Below are 6,000 nucleotides of genomic sequence, written 5' to 3'. Positions count from 1 at the left end.
ATCCAGGGCCTTAGACTGCTCAGCCACACTACCTTCCACCATGCCCATCTTCCTCACGTTGCTGGCTTGGCCTGGGGGGGCTTCAGCTCTTGTCATCGGATCTAATGGTATCATGACATGTGGAAGTGACTGCACCTTCATCCTCCAAGCTGCTTTCAATAGCACAAACGGTACTTTCACCAGCACAAATGTAGCAATAACGAAAGAGGTGGGATTCATCCTTTGTGCTGTTTGTAGGGGCGCAACTCCACTGGGATCTACTGAATTGAAGAGCAAAAATCAAAATCCTCTGCTATTACTGTTGCTTTTTTCATAGTTTCTTCAAATCCTTCATTTGAACGTCAATTTTGAAGGATATTGATGATAATACCACATAAATTGTGGTTTTCCTGTGATCGCCAATTTTTTTCAAATACCAGCCTTTTTTACAGTTCCTTGCTTGTTTCACAAGGTGTAATTGCCCCCCTCGCATCCTCAGCTAACATATTTTAAAATTACAATATATTATACAGCATGCATGTTTACATTTATATTAAAATTAAAGTAAATATACCAGAATACATACAGTGCTAACCCAATAATTCTTGTGAGGTTCTCCAACAAATCTGCCTTGTTATTTTAACATGTTTCAGCTGAGGGCGCAACAGGAGTATAAATGAATTTTCCCGCCAGCCATTCAAAGACCAAATTCCATGAGTGAACATTATTTTCTCAGACATTGCCAGCATTGGACTTTGCTGGTGGTATTGAATTACTGTATGTCCACAACTGTTGTAGTAGTTTCTTCTTGAAGTTCGACTCGTGCAAAGCACTCGTAATATCATAGGTGTTAAAGTTTCGCTGAGTCTAATCGACGTAATTGAAGCTGTTTTGTTATTCTGTTGTAAAAGCCGAAACCCGAAACAATAGTAGTGTTAAGAGGAAATGCCTCCTAACAGCTGACAAGTGCTCCTAGTTAGTGTCATGGTGTGTATCCCTGCCTATCATTGGGAGACGGGTAGCTTTTTTAAACTCAGATTCCAATCTTCAATGCTTTGTGTGAGAGCTTACATAACTTTCCTTTTCTCACTTTTTCTGACGACTATTCCAAAGGGGCACCCTGTCAATTCCGAATACTTTTCAAAAATCTGCCTGCATGTTTGATCACTGTCATTTCATTTCGAAAAAGTTCAAATAATGATCACGAACAAAAAAGGGATAAAGATGCGAGTCAATCTTGAATCAGAGCTGGGTGACACGGTCTTCTGTTCTGATATGGTTGTACGAGAAACAAGAGGAATCGCCAATCTCCTATAGAACATGAGTTGAATCAGGAGTGAGACATTTCGTATACTTGTGCATATGTCAACGCCAGACCTACATCGTAAAACTAAATTAAAAACTAACATTAAGTTGTCAGAGACATTCATTTATATACAAACAAGAGACAGACCGAGTAGTAATTCTACATTAGTTCAGGTGGGTAAACCTGAACTAACTAGCTAATAAACCTATTAATAATTCTACATTAACGTGTCCTACACTGATCAGACTAATTGAAATGGTCTGATTCAGAGCCTGTGCAGTTCGTGCTTATTACAACAACGCCAGTTCTGAACCCTCATCACCGAACTGAGCACAAGTTCAGCTGTTCTCCAGCTTTGTTACGCATAGTTTTTCATTGCAATTAAGTTCAGAGCAGGAGCTGATCTCCAGACAGTACAGTGTTAAGTTGTCTGCAGCCTCATGCGAATTTCGACAACTTTTCCCAAAGTGTTTTCTATAGATTTCAGGTGCAGTTCATTTATATAAAAGAATGTAAGTGGTATAAACACAATGAGCCAGACGGCAGTCGAACCTATAATCTTCTGACGCGAGGCCTGACGCGTTATTTATTACGCCACTGACCCTGCTATTGGAGGGCCAAAAAAACACGTTTTCTATATTTTTGTCTGTTTAAAAATCACTCTAAAAAAGACAAAGGGTTTGTGTGTCACGCTAAAATTCCGCTTCATTTCGAATGCAAATAAAAAACGTTTTGTTCCAAGAAATCGTAAATTTGTCACATCCTTCATACTATACTTCTCTCTTGTATTAGTAAAGCATTTTGATTTAAACTGAACACACCTAAGTGTATAGGTGTATAGGTTTCATCTATACACTTACACATAATAAGTATACGAATAAGTACTCGGAAGAAGCTGCAGCTCAGGTATTAGAGAGATTTAAAATCGGATCGGAGGATTTAGAGTCCAGACTGCAAACCGACAGCTGACACAGGTCTTCTATAGGACCGTTTTGATTTCCTCTACTTTGTCCCCGTGACGTCATTGTCCTGCTCGCAGCCGAGCCCGACGCACGTCTGGTTTCTGTCGCTGGGTGCACACCCTACGGTCCATGCAGGTCCTAATACCCCAGTACAATGACGGGGACACTAAACTGTAAACAGGTGCCGTCCTACCGGGGTAAAGTTAGCTTGAAATTCGAAAACGATTTTGGCACGCCTGTAGCGTTTACACGAAACCTCTTAGAATCGCGAGAATACTTGCTTTGTGTATAAAATACATTGTGAATGCTTTCTCAGCCTTTACTTTTTCGTTTATATGACATTTTTTTGACCAAGCACGAATATTCTTTTGTCCATATCTTCGCAACGGAAGCACAGAACGCCTTCAAACCAAATGCATTTTAAAGACCACGACGTGGATATTTCCACATCCTCTACATCAAAGTATCAGTGAGCTAATTATCTTTTTTTAAACCGCCGGTTTTTCATCGACGCGTAATTACGCACTAACTGGAACCCGGGGGACCGCTGTATACACAAGTTCACAATGCGAGAAATACTGTTCAATACGGCTTCATGTGAAAAACCCGTATATAACCATAGGCAACAGAATAGCGCAGTCTCCAATTACTCAGACTGTAAGCTCGGGAATTCTGCCGTGACCTGGATTCGAACTGGGGTTGTTGTGGCCACAACGCAAAGTACTGATCCCTATAGGATCACGGCGAGTTACAGAGACACACATGGGTGGGCGGAAAAGGCTGTGCTCTCTTCGTGTGACATAATTCAGAAAAGTCCTGACGTTGCATTTCAACTGAGCCCCAGTATACATCGACCCTTTGACAACTCTCTTGCATGTTTTCTCATAATTATGTAGTTCGCTTGCACGATGCCCGGAACAGTGTGGTTGTGTGCTCCCCTAGGGTCTCGCAGTTAGGATTCCTGGTTTTCACCCAGGCGGCCCGGGTTCGACTCCTGGTATGGGCACGTGTCAGTTTTGCCTCCTGCTTTCCAAAAGATCAGCACCGTGTACGAAGGAGCCACATTAAAACCACTCGAACGTGCAAAACGTGCGAGAAGAGGGGGAGCTTGTTTCCAACCGAAGACTTCTTGCGTGTGAGACAAACAAACAGTTATACAGTTAATTAAATCATCAAACTGGCTGAGGAGCTGAGAGCTCGGTGGGAAATAAAACCAGGAGATACTCTTCAACCTTCAGGATCAGGCGTCTGATCCTCCTGGCTTCTATTCTGTGGAGATTTGTTTAAAATGCTTAAAAGAGCTCATTACAGGGACTTGTGCCCTTTCTCTTCTGCTCTACGGAAGTATGCTATAGAATTATTTTAGTCTGTGAAGTAAACTTTTTTTTTGGTTTAATGAATTTTATTCCTTGGTTTGTTGCTCTCCATTGCCAGCTGTTACGAATCGCCTTTATTATTGGAGATGTTATATCTGTAAGAAAAGCCCCCTGGGCTCCGGACAGGAGTCTCCTCCAGCGGAGACATGTCTGCTCCGTCAGAAAGAGCGCTGTGACGTCATGGACACCAACTAGAGCACCAGGATCAGAGAGCGAGACCGCGGGAGGCGAGCGGAGCGCACGGAGGAGAGTTATTGATCACTTATCTATCGACAATTAATTAATTCAACTGAAGAACCATAGAATAATCGATTAACTTCACGGATTGGTGAGTACTAATTCTTTTCCCATTTTGACCCTGTTTTTAATATCTAGAAAACAGTCAATACAACCTGTGACGATCAATTACCATAGTGCCTTTAGTGTTAACAATGTTCAATCCGAAATGAAAGAACTATTATTCAAATGATTGTTTAGGAATTGTATGCTAGAATTTAAAAATTATGTTTCAAGTTGATAAATTTGTGTAGGTAACAGTTTAAATGCATTTTCCCACTGTTTACAAATCATCAGTATGGTAACCACAGCAACAGGCGCCACGTCACTGCCCACGGCTAGGTGTCTCGCCTTCGTCACAAAGAGCGGTGTGACGTCACGGACAGCAACTAATACTAATATTAGTGTCTTCATGTTAAAATTAGTGTGAGTACAATCGGTAGTTTTAATATTAATGACAGTTTTCATGTGAGTATTAATGATGATAGTGCTATTGATTGTTTTAATGCTAGTATTCCTGTTAATATTAGTGATAATTACAGAGATAAGGTTAGATTATTTACACTAGTAGTCATGTAAGTTTTTAGTGATAGCATTACTGTTATTATTAGTATTATTAGTGTAGTAGTATTTTGTGTCAGTGTTAGAGAGGATGATAGTGTAAGTCTTAGTGATAGTGTTACTGTTGCAATATTAGTGGTATTTGTATTAGTGTTATTTATAGTGTACTTGTGAGTGCTTCCTGCTTTTACTTCAACGCGTGTCCTTATGTTGAGTCGTGTGCCGTGCAGAGGCTCTGAAAGCGAGAGCAATGAAAAGGTGCACAATCCTGTGAAAGAAGACACAGTGAAAGGCAGTCCGATCCTCTAAGGAGGTAGAAGCAGAACTAGCAAGTGTAAGACGGCTAAGCCCCCTCTCTTTAAGCCCAGGTTCAATCTGTCTCCCAGAATCACCAGGGCGCGGGCACACACACACCAGTACCGTTGAAGTGTTCTGCTTCATTTCTAAGGGCTACTCAACATTCACTCTTACCCCGAGAAAAGAAAAGAGAGCGTCCCAGCAACAACAGCTCGAGTCTAAGCAGCCCCCATCTCCCCTGCTCCGCTCCTCTGCTCTGCTCTGCGGCTCCTGCGGAGTGGAGTCCTACCTGGAGCCGTGTGGCAGGCGGTGGCTCCCGTCGCTCTGTCTGTGCGTCGTGTCCAAGCGCTCCTGGGAGGAAGACAGTGCCCTGCCACTCGGAGGTTTTCCACGGTCTGTGTGAGGAGGGGCAGGTGTATCCAGTAGCTTATCGAGCGGAAGCCTGGGCGTCGGAGAGCTGTGATCCTGCAGACTTTGAAGTGTCACCTCTTTGTCTGCTTTCCCACCCCCCCTCCGCCCAAGTTCTGGTCCAATCTGGCCTGGCAACCCCTCACACCTGCACGTGTCACAACCTAAGGTGTGGTCATGAGACACCCGTGGGGTGTTGTTCTGTTCTTGCTAATTGTTTCCTGCCTGTCGCAGGCAGGAGTCCACATGAGCAAGATGCGCTGGACAGAGCTCAGAGGGCGCAGCTGGGTGGCTTTCCTTCTGAGTGACGTTCCTGCAACACTCTCCCGCTCCTCTTGGTGTGCTCATGCCGCAACACAGGAAGGCTGGAGCAGGTGGCTGTGGGCTGTGTGCACCGCTGAAATAGCTCAGTTGGGAAACCAGGTGGAAATTGCAATTGGGCTGTGCCGACAGACCAGGAAGAGCTCTGTCGGCTCAAAAGCAGCGCAGCACCTGCGAGAACAACAGAAAGATTAGCATCCAGCGGGGGCCTCTTAGTGAGCCGAAAGTCTCATCAAGAATCGGCTCCAGCAACAGTGCTGGGCGCATTGTTCCATTCTCCGACCACTCTCGGTGTAAACAAGTCCCTTCTGGTCTCTGCTTGAAATGCACTTTCCTGCATTTGCTTTGGTGTAACTGGCTTCCCCTGCATGGGCGAATGTGAAGAAGATCCTTAGTAAGTCATTGAAGAAAACCAAGAAGAGGTCGGAGTGGCCTCTGTCATTCATCAACCATCCAGTCAGGAAGTACTCCTCCTATTCTGCCAGGACCCGGAATCGAACCGGGGTTGTTGCGG

Source organism: Atractosteus spatula, chromosome 10 (genome assembly GCF_055471065.1).
Source record: "Atractosteus spatula isolate fAtrSpa1 chromosome 10, fAtrSpa1.hap1, whole genome shotgun sequence".
NCBI classification, from domain to species: Eukaryota; Metazoa; Chordata; class Actinopteri; order Semionotiformes; family Lepisosteidae; genus Atractosteus; species Atractosteus spatula.
The sequence above is the reverse complement of the archived record's forward strand: the minus strand, read 5'-3'. Positions refer to the sequence as shown.